The sequence below is a fragment of the Trachemys scripta genome, chromosome 23 (assembly GCF_013100865.1).
Source record: "Trachemys scripta elegans isolate TJP31775 chromosome 23, CAS_Tse_1.0, whole genome shotgun sequence".
NCBI classification, from domain to species: Eukaryota; Metazoa; Chordata; order Testudines; family Emydidae; genus Trachemys; species Trachemys scripta.
In genome coordinates this window covers 7168749-7193399 of record NC_048320.1, presented here as the reverse complement: position 1 = coordinate 7193399, position 24651 = coordinate 7168749, and the positions used below count along the sequence as shown (strand labels likewise).

General features: G+C 39.4%; 1 protein-coding gene across 11 annotated transcripts in view; it reads right to left on the bottom strand.

Annotated features, from left to right (window-relative positions):
• Positions 1–24651, bottom strand: part of TANC2 (tetratricopeptide repeat, ankyrin repeat and coiled-coil containing 2) — a 593041-nt gene that overhangs the window by 389700 nt on the left and 178690 nt on the right. The window lies entirely within an intron of this gene.

The window sequence follows — 24651 nt, the reverse complement described above, 5'->3', positions numbered from 1 at the left end:
GAAAGTGAATTTAATAAAGTCACAATCTACTCAACTTCTCTCCCATCTAGCTGCAGCTCTGGCAGGCGTCATCTAAGAGTTTTACCACTAAGTTTAGAAGCTTAAATATGAAAACGAGATGAAATAATCAGATGGGAGGACTTATGTTGCATTTTTAAGGCCTAACAATAGACCTGGGAGTAAAGAATAACTTCGCAGTACTTTTATCATATCCTATCCAATAATTAGTGATTCTTCCATCTGCCCAATTTCATGAAATTCAGAGGTACATAGAAAGGGAAGAACATATTCTCATCTGATATGGCCAAAGAGGAAGTTGTGTTGTTCCTTTTGTTTTGTTTATGAAAGGTCTATAAAAATGCAAACTATGGGAATGAGCTGGGGAGATCCCCGTGTAATTCAGTTAAATGCAAACTGCAGGTGCTCAGCACTTCTCAGGATCAGGCCATGTGTCTGAAGGGATGAAAAAGGACACATTTTGACAGCATACCAGTCTGAAAGTTCACATGACTAGAAGTACTTCTCACCAGGCATAAACTGCAAAACGTATTTACAAATATATAACTCTGAGGTATATAAACTTTGAGGCAAGTAGGTCAGCGGTGACAACTTGTTAGAAAACTAAAAGGGCAGCATCTAATCTCCATGTTACTTTGCATAACTTTTATAATGAAAATTATTAAAAAAAACCCAAAATGTTCTAGATAAAACTACTTTCATTTCACTACAGGATTTTTAATACTTGTTTAGCCATGGACTGCTTTTGTCTTACATTCTTCATGTTATCTTTGTTAGTAAGATATTGAATACTGCTGCAAATAAAGACATTTTGGGGACATACAGTCCATGTTACGAATATCAGCAAACAGAGTGTCACAGTTCCTGGAGATATGACATCTCCTAGAGACAACAAAGCACTTTCTGATGCAACCAACATTCCAGTACCACTGAATGCAGGCCCAGAAGTTTCTGACAATGCTGGAGCTAATTGAAGAGGTGCTTTTGGGACGCCCCCACTGAGCAGCCAGCTATGGAATCCTCTTTCTTTGGTACTCATGAGGCTTCTAAAGTCATTGACAGAAACATCTACTGTCACTGCTGCTACAGGTTGGGAAGCTGCTACTACTAAGAATGGAAACTCTGAACTTTGAACTAATGCCTCTCCATTTATGCTGAGAAAAACACACAAGTCTCCATTTAGTCAGGAGAGCTGTGCACTTCCTTTTCTTAGCGGGCCTACTGGCCTGTAGCAGGGTTGGCTTCTTCAGCACCTCTTTGTGCCTCACCATTTCTCGGCACTTCCAGGCAGAGTGTTGATAAACTTAAACAACAGTTCCAAAGGAAACATAATAGAAGTTCCATCCACCCTCTCCTAGGCCACCCTTCCACCCTACTCTACCACAGAGTGCTGAAGGACGAGCTTCTACCTGAGCCGCTGACCCACATCTGGTTCTCTACGGATTGGATCCTTCTTCTCAGTCTACCTTAGGCAGTCTGCCTGGGGTTTGTCCTTCTCCCAGGCCTGTAACTCCTCCTTCCTGCCTCCCTCCAGTCTCCTGCTAAAGGGACAGCCTGCCTGTAAAATTGCCATTTTGGGGTTTAGAGCAGACTGAGCCCTAACTCCCTAACTGGGAGTACATAACTCTCCCAGACTTGAGTAAAAAACAAAAAATTTCCCACTGGCCAAGAGAAAATAGCCTGCTTGTCTGGGTAGAGGAGGAAAGAGAACTCCATTTTATGGTAAATAGAAGCAGCAGTTGTGTTCCCGGCAGCCTATCAAGAAAGCCCATAATTGGGCTAAGTATGACTGAGTATTCCCCCTATTAGTTCACAAATGGAACAGCAATACATTGAAAAAAAATGCTCATTTAATTCTACCAGACAAGATAAGTTTCTGTTCACAGGGAAGAAAAAGGAGAAGGGATAGTGCAGGAATATAGGGAAAGGTATGGATGTACCAGAAGCCTTAGGGCTGGTCTACACTGGGGGGGGGGAAATCGATCCAAGATACGCAACTTCAGCTACGCGAACAGCGTAGCTGAAGTTGAAGTATCTTGGATCGAATTATCTGGGGTCCAGACGGCGCGGGATCGATGGCCGTGGCTCCCCCGTCGACTGCGCTACCGCCGCTCACTCTGGTGGAGTTCCGGAGTCTACAGTGAGCACATTCAGGGATCGATATATCACATCTTAATGAGACGAGATATATCGATCGCAGATAAATCGATTGCTACCCGCCGATATGGCGGGTAGTGAAGACGTACCCTTACTTACTGCTCGGCAATGAGCAGTAAAGGCAGGCTTAAGTCATAGGAAAGAGACAAAACTGACTTTAATGGGAAAAATAGTTTTTCATTAGAAGGATTTCGGGGGAGAGGGTTGTTGTGTTTTTATCTACAGAGCCTAGATTTTAAATTCAGATTATAGGAAAAAAGTAAAACATGATCTACCAAGATGGATGTCTGAATTACAGGGCTAGCTGCATCTCTGTCCCCTCTTCCGGTCTCCGTGAATGCACCACTGGACCTCTTGTCTTCACCTATCCTGAGGTGTAATCCTGTGATTTTCCCACTCTTAAACCAGGCCCTGCGGTGCAGTATTCTATCCACTAACTGGAACTACTCAGCAGGCTTAGCTAGCTGTTCAGCACCTGCAAACGTCCGTCCAGAAGCTTGTGACCAGTGAATAATATCGGTGACCAGGCAGCTTTCTCAAACCTTCCTACTGTTTGATCTTACCAGCAGGAACAACGCATACCATAAGAGAAAAATGGTTTTAAAACAATTAAAGGTCTATATGCATTTCTACTTACCCTAAGCCCTACCATCCTGTGTTAGTCGACCAGCTTAGTTTTGCTTCTTCAGACCCTCTAGTAGAGCCTGTCACTTGGTCAGTCTCAGTACCCTAACAACCTCCCCACTCTCTAAAGAGCAACTTTTTAAACGCTAAGGGCAGGTCTACACTACAGTGGGGATTGACGCTCTGAGATCGATCCACCGGCGGTCGATTTAGCAGGTCTAATAAAGACCCGCCAAATTTACTGCAGGTCGTTCTCCAGTCGGCCTCTGTACTCTACCTCCGATGAGAAGAGTAAGATAAGTCGAAGGGAGATTTTCTCCTGTCGATCCCCTGCTGTGTAGACCCCCGCAGTAATTCAACCTAATGTACATCGACTACGTGTACTAGGTCGATTTACCACGGTAGTGTAGACACAGCCTTAGTGTTCTTTTGCTCTTTTGGCTCCCAGCCTTGGATGAACAAGTCTTGAAACTTTGGCTGGAACCTGGAACAAGCATCTCCCCAGCTAATAGCCCAGGCGTTGCCTCTTAATGATACTCACCCATGTTTACCAGGAGGTTACTTATCTTAAGCTATTATAGTGCCTTCTTTCTAGTTTCCTAACAGCCCTGCTATTAAACTAAACCAACATATACATACAGTGAACATTCCAATAATCCAATAAAGCCATACAGTAGCTATCCCAGAAAGCAGGTCACACACAGCACTCAAATTACAGATTAACCCTACATCCTTCACAATGCACTAAATGATTTATGGTCTCTAATTACTCCCCTGGCTATTTCGTCAAGAAAATAATAACGTACTAAAAGCATATATATTTTAGTTAGTATGAAAGTATCTATGATAAGCTACTGCAATATAGTTTGTGTAATAACATTTAATGGGATCTCTCCTAATTATTGGTTCTGGAAGGACATATTTAATGCATGTGAAAGCTAGAGGGGCCAAAGTCTTGAATTACAGGAAAAAATTAACAACAAAAAAGTTTTTTTCATATATGCAATTGAGATGCTTTTTCAGAATAAGGATGTAAAGTATAAACCTTCTTTGTGAGTCTCTTCTGGGACTATAGATTTCTTTATACTATCATATACTCAGTAAGAAAGCTGGAAACATCACTGAGACTTGTGAAAAAGAGCAAATTTAAGGAACACCGCCCCCCCCCCCCAAGAGGTGAGTTCATAGATCCTTCTCCTCAAGTTCACAGCAGTGCTGTACTCCCACATAACAGAAATAAGGCAAGTACAAAATTTAGATGTACATTTGTTAGTTCTACAACCACTTCATATCTGTCAATTTCATTCATTGTTTGGAAAACCTAACTGAAATGATGCCAAGCCATGTGATATGAAAGTTCACAAGTTAACTAATTACTAAGGGAAATTACCCCAGGCTTTCTGTGATTGGCATCTATTAATATATGTTCCTTGTAGGCAGAAGTTGGATGCATCCAACAGTTTCAGCATTCAAAACTCGCATAAGTACAAAGCCTAATGCCGTATTTGAATTCATCTCCAGAAATTTTAAAGCAAGCCTTGCTTTTGCGGTACATCAAGATCTGCTCACAAGAAAATATGCCTTGCATTACACATTAAGCAAATTCAGTTAAAAAACCTGAAAAAGGCTCAATAGTTATACTTTAATTTAAAAATAGGATAACAATCTTATTTATTTATTCAGACAGACACTGTCATTTAGTTTTACTCCTTAATTACAAGTTCTACAGCTATAAAAAACAATTTTACTCAGTAGCTCTTACAAAAGAATGATTAACCATTTTTACAGCAAGGATTATGATAGACTTCATTTTCTTGAAAACATGGTTTCAGATTAAAGAATCAAAGTTTGTTTATTACACAAGAATAAAAACCAAGATTATACCAAAAAATAAAGCTAAACATCAGCCATTGTGTATATTTGTGCTTTTATTGATTGTATTCAGTGTTTCGTCTGTAAAATCAGAGACATAAACCTCTCTCAACTGACTAATTTTCACTTTTAAAACACATGTTTTATGGATGGGTTAAAAAAAGCACTAAGTCTTCTTGATCTGATCTGAAAGGGAGACAGTTTCTCTTATTAAATCCCCTCAATTGTTTGTAATAGCCTGTTTTCAAGGAAACATGTATTTATTTTCCTCTGCATTTCTTATGGCCCATCAGAATATTAACACATTTTAGGAATAAGAAGCGATCATACAAGGCAAAAATGTCAGTTTGCCTTCTCCTTTGCATACCAGCATCATCAATATTAGCATGACCTCAAGTACATGATTGTTAGGAAACTTGTACTCCCTCTACTGGTTCAATAGTAAAACATAAAATATAATTAATTTCTACAAACAATTTATACATGTTTGTAGAACATATAAAAATAAAAAACTATATTAAAAGACCATTATTCAAGTTGTAAAGTAAAGCACTCAAAATTTAGGAAAAGCCAGAATTAAGATTGCATATGCAACCTTTATTTATTTCATTTGTGCATATGCATTAGGATACAGTTTTTAATTTTAATCTGATCATATATTCTTTTTTCCACAAGATCCCTGTATCATTCAATAATAGGACAAACAGTGCTCACTTGAAATCACAATCCCAGTAGCAAGGATTTTTTAATAAATCCATAAACTCGGTGTCATAACCTATGTCTGCAGAATTGCAAATATAGTACCTATATTTAAGAAAGGGGTGGGGGGAAAGTGGTCTGGGAAACTAGAGGCCCATTAGTTTGACCTCAATTGTATGCAATGTATTAGAACAAATTTTGAAAGAAAGAGTACTTAAGGAGTTAAATGGTATAACACGGTTTTACAAAAGGTAGATCATGCCTGACCAACCTGAGAAGATAACCATTTTTCTAGACAAAGGAAATGCAGTAGATCTAATCAATCAAGATTTCAGTGAAGTATCTGATACAGTTCTATATGGGAAATCAGTTAAATTGGAAAAGATGGGGATCAATATGACAATTCAAAGGGAGTAAGGAACTGGTTAAAGGGGAGACTATAACAGGTCATGCTGAAAGGTAAACTGGCTATAAGGAGGTTACTACTAGAGTTTCTCAATGATTGGTCCTGGGACCAATCTTATTATAACATTTTCATAAATGATTTTAGCACAGAAAGTGGGACTAATAAATTTTGTAGACGACACAAAATTAGGAAGTATTGCTAATATGGAAAAGGACTGGAATATCATACAAGATCTGGATTACCAAGAAATCTGGAGTAATACAAATGGGATGAAATTTTACAGTGCAAAGTGCAAGGCCAGGCACTTAAGGACAAACAACAAGAATTTTGGTATAAGCTGGGGACCTATCAGTTGGAAGCAACAGAGGAGTATAAAGTCATCCTGTGATCAATCAATACACCCAGATCTACAAGCCCTAAAGTGATGTCATGAAAAAAGGCTAATGCAATCCTAGGACGCATCAGGCAAGGTATTGCCAGTAGAGATAGGGAAGCGTTAGCACCATAATACAAGACAATGGTGAGAACTCATCTGGACTACTGTGTGCAATTCTGGTCTCCCATGTTTAAGAAAGATGAATTCAACACTGCAGAGAAGGGCTGCTAGGATGATCAAAGGAATAAAGAACCTACTTTACAAGAGGAGAATTGGCTTGTTTAACCTAACAAAATAAAGGCTAAGGGGAAATATGATTGCTGTCTACAGATACATCAGGGGGATCAACACCAGGGAAGGAGAGGAGTTATTTAAGCAAAGGGCCAAAGTTGGCACTAGAACAAATAAATATAAACTGGCCACCAATTAGTTTAGGCTTGAAATTAGACAAAGGTTTCTAATAGGGCTGTTAAAACAATCACAATTAAAAAAATGAATCGAGATTAATCGTGAAATAAATAGAATACCATTTATTTAAATATTTTTGGATGTTTTCCTCATTTTCAAATATATTGATTTCAGTTACAACACAGAATACATACTGCACAGTGCTCACTTTATATTTATTTTTATTACAAATATTTGCACTGTAAAATGATAAAATAAATAGTATTTTTCGATTCCCCTATTACAAGTACTGTAGTGGAATTTCTTTATCATGAAAGTTAATTCTACATTTGTAAGTTCATATACAAAAATAACTGCATTCAAAAACAAAACAATGTAAAACTGTAGCGCCTCAGTCCTAATTCATGTTCAGGCAATCACTGGGACAAACAAATGTGTTCACATTTGCAGGAGATAATGCTACCTGCTTCTTGTTTACAATGTCACCTGAAAGTCAGAACAGGCATTCACATGGCATTGCTGTAGCCGGCGTCATCCAGAGGATGTGTCCATGCTGATGACAGGTTCTGCTCGATAACGATCTAAAGCAGTATGGACTGACGCATGTTCATTTTCATCATCTGAGTCAGATGCCACCAGCCAAAAGGTTGATTTTCTTTTTTGCTGGTTTTGATTCTGTAGTTTCTGTAGAGTGTTGCTCTTTTAAGACTTCTGAAAGCATGCTCCACACCACATCCCTCTCAGATTTTGGAAGACACCTCAAATTCTTAAACCTTGGGTCAAGTGCTTTAGCTATCTTTAGAAATTTCACATTTGTAACTTTGCGCTTGTCAAATCTGCAGTGAAAGTGTTCTTAAAACAAATAACGTGCTGGGTCATCATCTGAGATTGCTATAATATGAAATATATGGCAGAATGCGGGTAAAATAGCACAGGAGACATACAATTCTCCCCCAAGGAGTTCAGTCACAAACTTAATTAATGCATTATTTCTTAACGAGCGTCATCAGCACGGAAGCATGTCCTCTGGAATAGTGGCCAAAGCATGAAGGGGCATACGAATGTTTAGCACATCTGGCACATAAATACCTTGCAATGCCATCTACAAAAGTACCATGCAACCGCCTGTTCTCACTTTCAAGTGACATTGTAAATAAGAAACAGCCAGCATTATCTCCCATAAATGTAAACAAACTTGTTTGTCTTAGCGATTGGCGGAACAAGAAGTAGGACTGAGTGGACTTGTAGGCTCTAAAGTTTTACATTGTTTTGTTTTTGAGTGCAGTTATATAACAAAAAATCTACATTTGTAAGTTGCACTTCCATGATAAAGAGAATGCACTACAGTACTTGTATGAGGTGAATTGAAAAATACTATTTCTTTTGTATATCATTTTACAGTGCAAATATTTATACTAAAAATACTAATATAAAGTGAGCATTGTACAGGATTAAACAAAGACTGTGAATGGCTACCCAACTACAGAAGCAGTTTCTCCTCCCTTGGTGTTCACACCCCAACTGCTAGCAGAGGACCTCACCCTCCCTGATTAAACTAACCTCGTTATCTCCATACTCATTCTTGCCTGCATATTTATACCTGCCTCTGGAAATTTCCATTACATGCATCTGACGAAGTGGGCATTCACCCACGAAAGCTTATGCTCCAATACATCTGTTGGTCTTAAAGGTGCCACAGGACCCTCTGTTGCTTTTTACAGATCCAGACTAACACGGCTACCCCTCTGATACTTTGTGTTCTATGTTGTAATTTAAATCAATATATTTGAAAATATAGAAAAACATCCAAAATATTTGAGTTAATAAATGTCAATTGGTATTTTATTGTGTAACAGTGTGATTAAAGCTGCGATTAATAATAATTAATTTTTTAATCATGATTCTTTTTTTTTTTTAGTTAATCACGTGAGTTAACTGCAATTAATTGACAGCCCTAGTTTCTAACCATCAGAGGACTGATGTTCTGGAACAGCCTTCCAAGCGGAGAAATGGGGGCAAAAAACCCAACCTGTTTCATCACTGAGCGTGATAAGTTTATAGAGGTGAGGGTATGATAAGATTGCCTACCGTGAAATATGGCCAATCCATGACTGCTATTAGCAAATTTCGCCAATGGTTAGAGATAGAATACTAGAAGGAGAGTGCTCCGAGTTACTACAGGGAATTCTTTCCCAAGTGTTTGGCTGATGGGTCTTGCCAACATGCTCAGGGTCTAACCGATAGACATATTTAGGTTGGAAAGGAATTTCCCCCCAGGTCAGATTGGCAGATTTTTCTCACATAGCCTGTCCTGATCTCCATCTTCTCAGGCTTCTAATCTCAGTCCCAGTCTCCTGTCCTCCACTTCCAATAACAGTGTCCTTGCACAGTTAGTCCCAGCTCCCCCCCTCTTCATCAGATCGGTCTCCCTTCCTCCACATCCTTTTCTCGCCTCCCACATAGGCGCCAACTCCGTGGATGCTCCGGGACTGCACCCAGCGGCAGCCAAGCTCCCCTCACCCCCCCCCGCCCCACCTCCTTCCGAGTGCGCTGCGTCCCCACTCCTCCACCTACCTCCCAGTGCTTCCCACCCGGCCACTGCCAAACAGCAGCATCAGCATGCTCTGGGAGGAGGCAGGGAAGAGGCGGGGCTGGGGCAGGGATTTTGGGAAGAAGGTGGAATATTGGCAGGGAGGGGGCGCAGTTGGAGCGGGAACTTTGGGGAAGGGGTTGGAATGAGGGCGGGGAAGGGGTGGGAAGAGGCGGGGCCTCAGGGAAGGGGTGGAGTGGGGACGGAGCTGGGGGTCAAGTACCCAGGGGAAAGAGGGGAAGTCGGCGCCTATGTCCTCCCCTGGAACCACTGCCCATTCCCAATCTCTTGGACAATTTTCTCGCCAGCCAATCCCAGTTCTCCCCCTGCACCTGGCTCCTCAATGGAGCTGTCTCCCTGCCCCCTCACCTTTCCTTCCACTCACCACACTGCTCCTCAGTCCCAGGCTCCTTGTCCCGCCAGTCCCAGTCTCTGCAACCATTCTCAGTTTTTGTCCAACCTACTGGCCGCCAGCCTCCCATATCCTATTTCCCTCCCCTGCTCCAAGTCTCAATCTCTGCTCCCAATTCCTTTGCCCACCCTGTCTGTCTCAGTTTCCACCAACCCTTACCATAATTTCCAATCCTAGTTTCCTTCTCTCCTTACCTGCCAGCCTTTAAAGTCCCAGCTTCCAAATCCCCATTCCCCTCTATTCTACTTGTCCCACTCTAATCCCCACCCCACTCACAGGTACAAGTCTTGTCCCCTCTATGTTCAAATCAGGCAGCTTCTTCCTCCATGATGCTTAAGAGAAGCAGGGGAGTCATTGCAAGCACAGGAAAGGCAGGCTCAGTGAACCACTCACAAAGATCTACGTGGAAATTGAAGGACTCATCAATAAAATTTAATTTGCTTTACCCAATGTGTAGTTCCTATAAAAGTTTCATAGATATATGGTGTCTGTTTCCAGAATAACACGAATGAAAATCTGTATTGATTCACCCCAAATCATCTAGCTCATTCCAACTCTTGCTTATCTCTCAAATATGCTATCTTCCATGCTACCTTCCATCCTTCTCAATTAAGTAACAATTCCTGAGAACATTTACAGTTATTTACACAGAGACCTGTAAACATATCATTAATTACCCCTCGTTTTCTCTTCATGCTCATTACCACATGAAATCAAACTACAGACACGAGTTCTACGTGCTCTAGTCAGCTATTACTTTCAACCATTGAGGGTATGTCTACTCTGCAATAAAACAGCCATGTCTGGCCCGTGTCAGTGACCTTCCCCACTTCCAGCTCGAGAGTGGACAGTTACACTGAGATTTTATAGTCCCATAGCCTGAGTCCCATGAGCATGAGTCAGGGGACATGGGCCATCCGTGAGCGTTTTATTGCAGTGTAGACGTACCTTGTAACACTTGATATGAAAAATGTTATACTACAGCCAGGGAAAGAAAATGATTGATATTGTGATTTGACTGTTCAGAGATAACAGTGCATACCAAGGGATCTCCAAGCCAATCTGAAACATTAAAACTCAGAACAGTTTCATAAAAATATCCCACCTAAAAGTACAGGTTTATGAGCCAAGACAACCATTTTCAATGAGGCAAAGTCTTTGCATAATAAACGACTATTCTGAAGATGCAGAATATTAAATACAACCTGTCGTTCAATGGAGACAAGCTTTATGGAGTGTTTCTGTAATATATGAGCACTCTATAGATACAATTACAATAATACTGGGGAGTTAAAATACAGGAATTCCATATAGACCTTTGATATTTGAGACAAATTTCATATACATACACAATTAGATCCTCTTACTAAGTCTGTTATAAAATACAGTAACCACAGGGTTACGTTTAAGGTGTTCCGGCCCGAGTCTGGATTTAACTGATTGTTAAAATCATATTAGATTTTTCTGCCCCTTTTGCCTCTTTCTACTCCTTTTCTCATACACACACAGACAAACCCAGTTCCACCAATCCAAGCTCTAGTGCTTGCATTTGAAACTCTTTGTTCTAAAGGGTATACGCTGTATGGCTTTTACTCAAGCTTTTTCACATGCTTGTGTTTTGGGCGCTACTGTTATTGTTTCAGACACTTCTTTGCAGTGTCTTCTTTATATTTATCCTTGATGTAAGGTGGCAGTTATTTCTAACCCATAACAGCATTCTCTGTGGTAGAACATTATTCTTCCACCTTTGAAGAAACTTTCAGTTAAGATTAAAGGCAAAAAATGACTATTAATTCTAAAATAAATAAATACCCACAGAGAGAGAAATTTACCCTTTGCACAAGACCTCTGTGCACTCTATCTAGAAGTTAAGTTTGAAAAGTCTGTTATTAAGATCATCAAGGACCAAAACAGTTCTGATGCCAGATGTGAAATTTCTTGAAGATTCCTTGAAGGACCCATTATAAAATCAATTTTAACTCATAAGCTAATTAATGGATTTACTTGTAAATTCCCAGAAAATTTGTTCTATGTACAAAGACTAAGTGCTATAAGTGTCAGGAAGACACACTTTTATACTCAATAAAGATCATCACTCTGCAGAACAGTCAGGTAAGGAAACAGTATGAGGGCACTTAAAGGAGTACAAATCATCCTGGGGCCGGAAATGGTAGTAGAAAAGGGGCCTGGCAAAAGGCCTGAGACAGAAAGAGAGAGAAATGGCAAGCTGTAGAAGTAGTGAACTGGAAGTGAGTTGAGGTGTCCCCTGCCTCGATAGGCTAGAAATTTGACTGTACAGGATCCAAGTATCTATTGACCTGCCTCTGTCATAACAGCAGTGGACTGGAATTCCCAGCAATACCAGGACTGGTGAATTGGATATGGTAAAAAGAATGGCTGTGCATCAAAACTACAGACTGTAGCCAAGATTCAGCTGCATACAGTACTTCTACTCTTCACAAAAGATATTGTGACCCACTTATATCACTATCAATCACCATGCTACTTGTGCAGTTGTTTAAGCAGACATGTAGATTCTTTGAGATTTGAGTTACTGTGGCTGTTTAATCCATAATTATTTGAATTACACATCTGGTTTTAATTTTATCTCCAAAGAAGAGAAAAGGGAGAATAAAAATGTGTTTTAAAACTCCTCACTAAGTTGTATATCCAACACATAAAAAAAAGGGGGGGGGGGGGAGAAAGTACTGCCAGGTTTCAAAAAGGACATAGTAAAATATAAATATGAATCTGACATAAAATGGAACCAAATATGAGGAGTTTACATTAACATTCCTTAGAGTGTCTCAGAAATAACTTTGTAACTCATTTTTTTCTTGTGTTTTTTAAAATAAAACGAATACTTTGTTCTTTACCATCTGCTTACAACTCTAACAGTACTCAAAGCCAATAACAGAGTCGCATTCCATATTTAAAGATTAGAGGATTGTTAGTCATAGTGGAAGAACAGTCTACTGCAGAAAAAACATGTCCAAACTAAAATATTGTTGAAGCTATGAAATAGCTTACCAGGTATAGCTATAAAAGATGTTGACAGCATTGTTTCTACTGCACAAGTACGTCTGTGACCCACAAGACAGGAAAAGAAATATTAAACACCAACAGACACAGAGAAAGAGAATTTTATTGTATAAAAACCACTGCTAAAATCTCACCGACACTGTTTTGAAAGCACCAATCAAAAGATAACCACAGGAACCAGCAAAATCCAGTGTTCAGTGCTGCAACAGTACTTAACTTTTTAAGCAATGGCATTGTATATAACTATAAATACATATTTATGCAACTGATGTTCCTTTTTTAGAAATACTCTGAATTATATGCGTTTGTGAACCACAGTACCATAAAACATAACAGAAAAAAACAACAAAAGCTGAGTCAAAACAAATTGAAACCGCATTTCTTTAAAATTATTGCTCAGCCCTTTTTGGAAGAGAGGAATAATGAGAAGGCATTATAATGCTACAACTACTAGTGTATTTCTAATCAGCCAGAATTACCAAGACCACATCACAACACACAGACATCTTTAGCTTGACTTTACTGACCTAGTTTGCTGACTATAGTTACTTCATATAAGCAAGACTGCAAAGAATTATCATTTCAAAGGCCAATGTGTTCATTGAGATCCCACATGAAAAAAGCCACAATACTTTTAACCATGTTTGAAATGCTTACTCTTTAACTTACATACAGAAGGATTTGTATTCAAGAAATCCAAAATACATTATGCATCTTTGTCAAAAATATTATGGGCTGTTGTTGCAGGGCACCATCCCAGAAAATGCCTCCTTGTGGCATGGTATTGCCCTGCAGGTACCCTGCCCTCAGCTCACTCCTTATTCTCCCAATAACTAAGTCACAATCTAAAGTACTTAAAGAAACATTCCCCCTTCTTGGGATCTAAACAATGGAGTATTTATGAAGCAATCTCCTTTAGCCATTCAGGACCAAACCTGTCCCTCTTAAAGCTTCCAATTCACTTGTGTTCCAAGGGTCCAGGTTTCCACTTCCCCCTGACTCAAGGTGCTCTGCCAATCACACTGCAGCCACTGGTGAGTCTTTCCCACAGGTCTCCTCCTGCCCTGGTCCCTAGAATTACAAACTTTTCCCTCTTCCTTAAAGGATTCCACAGCCATCATGGGACTGTGCAACACTTAAAGCTGGTGTCCTCGGACCACCAATATCTGGGTTTCATCCCGACTCCACAAAGCCTCCCTAAATCCTAGGACTTGTGCCTTCCCCTTAGTTCAGGGCCCCAAAACCCTCCTTCTTGGTGCTACATTTGGTTCAGGCAGGCTTCCCCATGCCATTTTCCTCCTCAAGCTGTCTGCCCTCTTTCTTCCTTTGCACATCAATCAAGAGCTGGGCTTTAACTCTTCACTACCATGTCAACACATGCTCCTGATTCCCCAGCTGATCTGCCACTCCCCTGAACCCTTGTTTCCTTAAAGGCCCATGCCAACAGGGTTGGCTGGCCCGTGGCCCCTCTACTCCCTAAAGGGGAGAGGCCACCATTACAACTGTACATTATTTATATATATATTTTTAAATGAACATACACCTCATTACATAGAAAGTAAATCAACAGTGAACATAAAACCAGGTAATAAATCACATTAAGTCATAACTTGTAGCTGTATTCAAAATTCTCAGCTAAAAGTGTATCTAGCTCTATCTTGCTTTAAATAACCAAAAAAAGAAAAAGTAAAGAAAATTGCACAGCAAAGGGAGAGTGAAGGAAGCAACACTTCAACTACTGAATGATTCCAATATACTCTTAAATTTCCCCTCATCAGGTAGCCTATGGTAATTTCTCATATGGGCACACACACACCTGAAGTGGAATGGATATGTGCAATCACTTGACGAAAGATTATATTTCCATTGTAGATTTTGTTTCCAATTTACAATGTCCATAAAGGTACCACTACACTGCAAAGTAAGCTGTAACTGTAGCTTTAAACGAGGTAGTGAGAGCAGCAACAGTAGTGAAGATGTGTTAACGTGGGCTTCAGTGCAAGCTAGCCACCCCAATAGAAGCCTGCCAGGAACCCTAGGTATGTATAGTTGGGTTGCTAGCTCACACCAGGGTCCATGCCATCCCATCTTCATTGCTACTGTTATTCGTGCTAGCCTATTATACCCTTTATTTGTAGACGTACCCTAAGAAGTTTGCTTTGGGAGGCAGGGACACTATCATAATACTTATGCAACTCCCAATGGTATTTATTTTGAAAATGTTCTGTAATTTAAATGCAACATGTGAACAACACTGATGAAGCACAGATTAAGTGCTTCACTGATAAAACTCATAGCCCCTACCAGGTTTTCAGCAAGCAGGATTCCTGTTTAGGCCTCACTCAAGTTTATAGGGTGGTGTAATATAAAAGCTTGAGGATACAGGAGACGATAAAATTTCTACGTAACAGTGAAGGCCGCTGAGAAGTGAGAGCCCGAAATCCAAATGGGGGGCGGCGGGGCTGTTCTATTTTTTCTTATTTTTGCTCTCCTCATTATAACAAAAACACTCAAAAAACACAAAAATTAAATAGAGTAGAAAAACTTGTTGATTGAAGGACTGTTCTTTCATTGCTAAACTATCAGATCCTCACTACCAGTTTCAAGTCCTGTATCACAGGCCAATTCTTCCGACTATATTTCTCCAGTTTTTAATGTTCTTGAAGCTGCCCTCTTTAAACTATCATAAAATTCAACTGGAATGAGATTAACAGCAAAATAATATTTGGGGAGACATAATACTCCCTTAAAAACTTTATTTTTATATTAATTAGACAAATTAGAGGATTGGGCCGAAAAAAACCTGATGAGGTTCAACAAGGACGAGTGCAGAGTCCTGCACTTAGGACGGAAGAATCCCATGCACTGCTACAGACTAGGGACCGAATGGCTAGGTAGCAGTTCTGCAGAAAAGGACCTAGGGGTCACAGTGGACGAGAAGCTGGATATGAGTCAACAGTGTGCTCTTGTTGCCAAGAAGGCTAACGGCATTTTGGGCTATATAAGTAGGGGCATTGCCAGCAGATCGAGGAACGTGGTTGTTCCCCTTTATTCGACATTGGTGAGGCCTCATCTGGAATACTGTGTCCAGTTTTGGGCCCCACACTACAAGAAGGATGTGGAAAAATTGGAAAGAGTCCAGCGGAGGGCAACAAAAATGATTAGGGGTCTGGAGCACATGACTTATGAGGAGAGGCTGAGGGAACTGGGATTGTTTAGTCTCCAGAAGAGAAGAACGAGGGGGGATTTGATAGCAGCCTTCAACTACCTGAAGGGGGGTTCCAAAGAGGATGGAGCTCGGCTGTTCTCAGTGGTGGCAGATGACAGAACAAGGAGCAATGGTCTCAAGTTGCAGTGGGGGAGGTCCAGGTTGGATATCAGGAAAAACTATTTCACTAGGAGGGTGGTGAAACACTGGAATGCGTTACCTAGCGAGGTGGTGGAGTCTCCTTCCTTGGAGGTTTTTAAGGCCCGGCTTGACAAAGCCCTGGCTGGGATGATTTAGCTGGGAATTGGTCCTGCTTTGAGCAGGGGGTTGGACTAGATGACCTCTTGAGGTCCCTTCCAACTCTGATATTCTATGATTCTATATTCCAAATATTGTTCCTCCAAAACTTTCATTAGTTTTAGCATTCAGGCAAATGAGGGCTTGATTACACCAGCGAGGGCAAACCCCATTAAAGTTTCAGACCTACACAATTCTGTTAAATTCCTTTTTCTTCATTTCCAACTAATGTGCCATTGTAGAGCTCTGGGTTTCTTGAACAGAAATCCACAGTAACGTCAAATTATTGGTTTATTTTTTAATTAAGAAACAATATTAATGGAGTTTAATGAGTTTATGCCCAGATTGAGAGTGGTACAATAAATGTTGAAATGAAACTGAGAAATTTGTTTTAGAAGTGACAGACAAATATTACAGTACAAGCAAGAAGTCAATGAACATTATATTCCTGTTAAATTTTAAAATGTTGAGCTAAATTAGTAAAGGAATACTCTTACAATCCGCAAACAGCTGTGATATCTAAATAATGAAGCATCATAGTTTATTAGTTGTAATAACTGCATATTTAACAATCAATTTAAAATAATTTTAATATGAGGTAATTTAAATAAGAATCTGTTTTTTATAAAAGATGTTTGTACAGGCAAATAACCTCATCTCTGCAGAATTCTGTCAAGAATTAATCTTGGTCAACTCAGAGAGCAGATTTTGTTTTTCTGGACAGTATACCTCCACCAAAACAGAAACAAGCAATATGACAATGTCATAAAAGTAACATTCTTTGAATATTTATTGTATTTCTGGGAAAAATACTTTGCGGCTGATTATTTTGGGGGATTTTTATTTTCAATTTTTATCACCAAGGGATAATGGTTAACTATCTAGTAATCTGACAGGGTGATAAATTCCTTTTTGTATTACATTAGACTGAAACCAAACTACTTTCTTTATTGACTTAGCCCATCATATTTAATTTCACCAGAAGTTAAAAGCTAGTAGATAACCCAATACCAAGCTCCTAAATTATTCTTTACAAAGAAAACAGCTTGAAAGATTTATTGATTTTTTTTCTTGCTTGCATGGCAAAGAATCAGAATTAAATATATTTATTAAGATACAGAATTAGCAATGAATTCATATATCATATTACAGATTGATGGGCCAACATTCAGCATTTGAAATATATTATTTTCCAGTGTAGTTATACGTTACATTAGGACACGGTTCCTCCTTACAGACTCTTGTTTTCATCCTTCTCCAAGCAGCCAATCGGTAGTTTCCAATGAAACAACTTATTTCATCAGAGGCAGATTTGAAACATGTAGTGTTAAATCAATATAGTACAGCTGATGTGGACTATTACAAATTACACCTATTCATAAATCTGGTCATATATTTAATCAGCAAAACATTTTCCTTCTCTTGTCAGTCCCCATCTGCCTGGAAAAAGCAAGCCAAATAAAAAAAATTTTACTTCAGAATTGTAACCTCTCATTCACATTTTGTACAATTAAAAAATGTCCATATTTGGAAGGTTATACATCCACACTACAAGACTGAAAAGATGAATGAAAGGGAATATTTTAACATTAGAGATCAATATCAAATCAATCAAGACCTGGCCTTGATGTGGAAAGCACAATACATGTTTACTTGTTTACTATTCAATTTTCAGGAGGATCAGGAACATGAATGCAAAGGGATATATAGTTCCATGGGCCTCTAAAAATATATTTAATACTCCACATTACTTCATTTTATGAAACTGCCTCAAAGTCTACACATCTATTAATATGGACAGGTGCCCATATAATCCATTCCTGCAACAAGAGACTGCAAAGTATCTTGACAAAGAACTTTAATGTCATAAAACTCTGAACGACAATCAACCTCTCAGGTTCCAGGTACAGTGGATACCATTAAGCAAGAGCCATTCACCACAGTAGTACAGTATAAATACCTCACTGCAGTATACATATGACATTTAAGAATTAATATAGTAATGTCAACAACATGGCAACCACTTTGGAAACTACCTAAGCAAATTGATACATTGGCCATAAACAAGGTTCTAAATGAATTGCTGATGTCTAAAAATTGACATGGAAGAAAATTTGCCTGACAATGTGGTCAACTGTCAGTAAAAAACAAACAAAGACAATAAGAGCGAGGAGAAGCTATTTTTTAATCTCTTTATCTGAGAGAAACAGCCAAATATCACTTCGACTAAAAAAAAAATAGAGATAGAGAAAGAGAGAGATCCATTCTATTCTATATGGATTCATATACCATGCTCATCACTGTAATATCAGAACAACTTCCAGTAGTGCATTAAGCAATGTAACTAACATCTGGCACATTTGTTCTCTTATCCTCTCCCCCGGGAAAGGAGTGTGTGCAATAATACCTTATATTGTTCCAAAGCTTCTGTAGGAAGTGTAACGTTCCTCTTCCATTCTGGAGTATTTATACCACTTGCAACAAACATTCTTTTCCTTAACACAAATAGGAAATGGAACAGTATTGTTCAGCATCTTTTCTCTTTGGTTTCTTTAGATCTCATATCCTTATATACATATTGACTATTTCAAGAGTTTGCAGTGTTGTTGTAGCCTTTGGTTCCAGGATATAAGAGAGACAAGATGGGTGAGGTGATATCTTTTATTGGACCAAATTCTGTTGGTGAAAGAGACCAGCTTTCAAGCTCCACAGAATTTCTCCTCAGGTCTGGGAAAGATAATCAGAGTGTCATAGCTAAATACAAGATTGTTAAGCATAAGTAGGGTGACCATATGTCCCATTTTGGCCGGACACTCCCTTTTTTAAGCCCTGTCCTGGCAGACCCGACTTTTTTTGGCAAAAGTGGGCATTTGTCCCGTTTGCTCTTGCCAATTTGATCAGTTGGCAAGAGCAAATGGGACAAATGCTCACTTTTGTCAAAAAGTGGGGTGTGGAACAATGTGCAGGATAGGGGGTGTGCAGTGACACCGGCTCTGTGCAGATGGGGAAGGCAGCGCTCAGGCAGGGGGCAGGCAGGGCTCAGGGAACAGCGACACTAGCCCCATGTGGGGAGGGGGGCTTGGGCCAGCAAGTCACGGGGGAGGGCTGAGACTAGCCCCACGCAGTGTCCCATTTTCCATTTGGGAAATATGGTCAGCCTAAGCATAAGTAATTAAAATATATTGCAAGGCACCATTCAAAATGAAGTAGGGTGTTAACAGCCCTGCAGTCATTGGACAAAAGAAAGATAGTAGGTTACAGATTATTGTATTGAGACATAAAACCAGCATCTCCACTGAGTCCATGATTTTTGGTGTCTAGCAGAGTTATGAATTTTAAGATCCCAGGCTCATCTTTTTGAAGATGTTATGCGGGTTTCCTTTGAGGATGAGAACTGAGAGGGTAGATATGGAGTGATTGTTTTGATCAAGTATGTGGGTGAAACTAGACAATCACTATCCTCTCAAATGAAGTCACATATTAAAATGATAAAAGACAAAAACACCATATCACTTCTGGGCAAACACTTTTAACAGTATGACCATTCCATATCTGACCTCTCAGCCCTTGTCCTCAAAGGACACTGCACAACATTTTCAAAAGACGAGCTTGGGAGCTTAAACTCACAACAATTCCAGACAATAATAATAATTAAAAAAAAAATTACCTCACCCACCTTGTCTTATTTCAGGAGTATCAAACATGTGGCCCATACTACATACTCAGATTGTGTTTCATTTTTTTAAAGTACATTTCTAGCCCTCACCGTTGCAAGTGAACAAAGCATTAACTGTGCTGTCTGCCTGAGTCAGCAGTCTGATGACTCTGAGGGTACGTCTACACTACATATCTCCGATGATGGTCACACTTTGGTGTGTTGCTATACTTGTCAATGAAAGGCTCTGGTGTGTTTGGGGGAGGGAGGGCAGCAGGAAAAGGCTTCAGCACCTCCCCGCTGAAGAAGGGCTCCAGCAGTAGGGATCTGGCAAAGCCTTTCCCTGCACCCAGAGCCGTTCACTGCGGTAGGAGAAGGACTCCAGCTGCAGAGAGCTTTCAGAACCTTTTCCTGCTGCCTCCTCCCTGCCAGAGCCTTTTCCTCCTGCCAGAGTCGTCTTGTGGTGGGGAAAAGCTCCAGCAGCAAGGAGGTAGTGGGACACTGCACTGCTAAAAATAGCAGTGTAGACAGGTAGGCATGGCTTGGGTGAGTAGAGAGACATTTTCAGACGTATCTTTACTTTACTCGCCTAAGCCATGCCTCTTTGTCTACACTGCAAATACCTGTGCTGGAGAGCTACATAGGTATGTACACTTTATGGCACTGAAAGAAGCATGCAGAGTAGACGCACCTAGTGTCAACTTTAATGCCCAATGACCATACTAGTTATTTAGCTCTGGATGATTTTAGCAGATGAATGGAAAAGAAATTGGGAGTTAAGCACGTGGGAAGTGGGGTACCGGCAACCACTGCAAATAGTGAATGGAAAATGGGGAAGGAAGAGAAACAAAAAGCAGAACTAGCCATGCTCCTAAAGGTGAGCTTTTTCCCCCTCACCAAGTGATATTAAATGGAACAACAAGGTACTGAATTAATAACTAAAAGTTTAGATATTATACAGGCATATTCTATTCTTTGTGCAGACCTCCATGTGAAATTATTCTGAGTTTGGCTATGGACTGAGGGAGGTATGCCCGGCTGACTAAACTTCAAAATAGAATAGAGCCTGGGCTATCATATCTTCTGAATGTGTTAGTCATTATATGAAATTCAAAGCATTTCTGACAATTAATGTGTTTCTTTTCTATACATGAGGATAATGAACAGTAAATGCTAAAAAGAAGTCCTGACCACAATCAAAATCAGAGTTTAATGTTGATTAAGTAACACTGGAACTCAAGTCTGCTGTGTCTGTCTAGAAGTGCATAAAGAGTTCCTTCATAATGGTTTAACAGCTCCACAATCCATCTATTCAAAGTTACAGCAACAAAAAATACCAGAAAGAAATATACAAGAAAGTTGCTGAAAGTAGCTATGAAAGAGGTTTCAACAAAGACTTGTAAGATACGGGTCATGTTCAAGCCCACAAGATTTGGTATCCTGTACTGTCTCAGATGCCGATTTCAGAAATATGAGTAAGGCACCATGGATTCTACAATTTAAGAGCCATAGAATTGGCAGATGAATTTACCCTTTTGGCTTACAAAGGCTTTTCAGGGCTACAGAAATTAGTTTTTTTAGAAAACTGGCTACTCTCTTGACTTCTACTAACTTTCTTGTCTATCTAGCTGTAACATACATAATTAAAGAGTAAGAATTCTCTACTCCAGTCTGCCTGTCCTCCTCCTCCACTACAAAGGGGAAATTCCAAATGATTTTAGTGTACAGATTGCAGCTAGGTGCTAAGCCTGAGCCTGGATGAAGTGGAAGAGCTTCCCAAGCCAGCTGCTCTGACTTGGACAGCGCCAAACAGCATCATCAATGTACCCTTGTCTCAAAGGGACAAAAGAGGAACATGACAGTTAGAGGCTCCTTGATCCCTTAAAAGTGCATGTTCCCTCTTATTTCCTCACCTTACTGAGTGCCCATCCCATTCCTCTACCACTTGCTATGGTCTCCCAGCAAATACACATAGTCTCTCTCTCTCTCTCCAATGAAAATCTATATTTAAATTGGTAGGCTATAAACGTTCTGTAGACTATAATAAAAATGTAAAGTAATATTTTCCAAACTTCTTCTTCACAGATAGAAAAGACACGCACAGCATCTCTCATAGATCAAACCTAGCCAAAAAGTGTGGGTTAATACTTACTGTAAACACATCCGTAAGAGGGCAGGTGGAAGGAGTGCAGTGTAAAAAGGAGGGACTTTGATGGCTTATTCATTGCAAGGAATCTCGGTGTAAATTTTAATTTTAAAACTCTGTTTGTTTTCTCTGTCAAGAAACCAGTCTATATACCTTAGTTCTTTCCACACTGATTTCTGAGTAAATTCTCAATTACACTGTTCACTACTGGAGCTGAACACGTGTCAAACTAAGGATTAATGGCAATTTCACCCAACAAATATATTATAACCCAAGATTTAATATCTGGGGGGATCCTGCCTTTCTTTCTGAAGATTATAAATATTAACCACATATAGAGCACAATGCAAACAGGAAACATTTATATTTTTCTCCGTTTAATTACTGAATACCTCCAGATATCAATTCCATTTATCACATTGATCAAGTTACACAGAGACAAATAAACAAATGAGTGTGCTGCAGTACAGTACATAAGATACCAATATTTCTCAAGGTAACATTACTTGTAAGTAGTTATTAACACAAGCACAAACTTTGTTTAATGACAGTTAAGGTGACAGCAGGCTATACTTCATCCATCAAAAAACTTAAACACATGGAAATAAAAAGTTAAAGAAAAAAATATTCTTAAATCCTTGCCATATTCCTGTTGCCTACAACACTGTCGATAACATACTTCAAAATTCTGTAACACTTTCATTTCCATCTCCAACCGATATCAAAGAGCAACACATACCCTAACTCCATCAAACTCACATTTTAATGCAAAACTTTAACAGCAACCTCAGCAATGTTATGGATGAATAACTTCCCAAATGCAAAGAATCTGACAGATGTGCTGATCAGTAGATTAAATAGAATGAGACAGCTATTAAGGTTTTTGTGAATGTGAGTTTGATAAAGTTGTACAATGTAGTGCTCTTCGATATCGGTTGCAGATGGAAATGAAAGTTTTACTGAGTGTGCTATCAACAGCATTGTAGAAAATAGAGTGTTCTGTGTGTATGAATCAAATCTGCACCAACCCGACATGAAAAATTCAAATAAAAATTAAATTTAGGCAGTGTATTTTATTTTCACCACTTTTACAACACTTCTGAGAAATAAAGGGAGCTCCTGTCCAAATTAAAATTCTGTTGCAGCCTCAAATATGGTGTCACTATCATTCCACCATAACATAATCTTAATAGGCCTGATCTTCTCTAATTTTAAAAACAAAGCAGGTTTGGAACTGTTTAGAACTTAAACTGGTGACTATCTGAAGCTCACTGGTGTTCAAGATTTTATGCATCTGAAGCTCACTGGTGTTCAAGATTTTATGCTTTTCTGAGATGAGATGTGACAGGTATATTACCATTTTTTATATATCTTGTCAGATGTAGAAGTAAGGTTCTGCTATGTTGTACAGTGAGACCTGGGTTTGACTTCTGCTACTATCATCTCATTTCCTGAAGCTTCAATAAACAGATCACCACCACTCATTATCATGCAGACATACTGACATGAGCAGATATCTAATTAGATTTCAAAAGGTAGACAAAGTCTGGTTAACACTTGAATAGAAGTCCCTCCCAAAAGAGGACTTGGTAGAATACACATATCTTGTGTGCATCAGAATGAGTAGGCAATTTCTTACAGAACCTCATCTTGCAGTTCTAGCTGCACTTCTGCAACATTGCCTTTCATTACATAATCACACTCCAGTTTTTTCCATAAGCATGAGTGGCATTATATATTATTGCATATGTTTTATGTAAGCACGTTCATACACAAAAGATCTCATTGTAAAGCGGTGTCACAAATTCATTTTTCTTGGGAAAAACTTAACTTTAAATTAACGTCCTGAGCCCTGTCGTGTCCCCCCCGCCCATGGAGATGGGGTAGTTGGGGTGCAGGAGTGGGGGGGAGGGGGACACCATGACATTTACTTAATTTACATGATTAAAACCTGAACCTTGAATCTTAATGTTAGATTAGCATAGGAGTCTGGATTCTTTTTACATATAATGGCTTGCTTTTCTCAGTGTCTTATTTTCCAATTTAATAACTATTTTTGTGTCTATACGGAGCTTATGCCTTTTCCTAAAATGAATCATAGTCTCACTCACAATAAAGTAAGAAAAAGAAGCACTCTAATAATCTATAATGATGTTCTGAGTCTAGAAGACCATGCTGGGTCACACTTCAATTAAACACACATACAGTACACATATGGCAGTAAAATCATTAAGAGCAAAATTTAATATGACTTAAAATTCAGTGTAACTTTTAATCAAAGATATAGATAAAAAGGTATGTACAGTAACTCCTCTCTTAACGTTGTAGTTATGTTCCTGAAAAATGCGACTTTTAGCGAAACAATGTTAAGCGAATCCAACTTCCCAATAAGAATTAATGTAAATGGGAGGGTTAGGTTCCAGGGAAATTTTTTCATCAGACAAGACACACACACACACACACACACACACACACACACACACACAGAGTATAAGTTTTAAACAAATAATTTAATACTGTACGCAGCTATGATGGTTGTGAAGCTTGGTTGAGGTGGTGAAGTCAGAGGGTGGAAGAGGGTGGGATATTTCCCAGGAAATGCCTTACTGCTAAATGATGAACTAGCTTTTGGCTGATCCCTCAAGGGTTAACCGATTGATGTTAATGTAGCCTCACACTCTACAAGGCAGCAGGGCAGAGAGAGACACACACCGTGTGTGTGTGTGTGTGTGTGTGTGTGT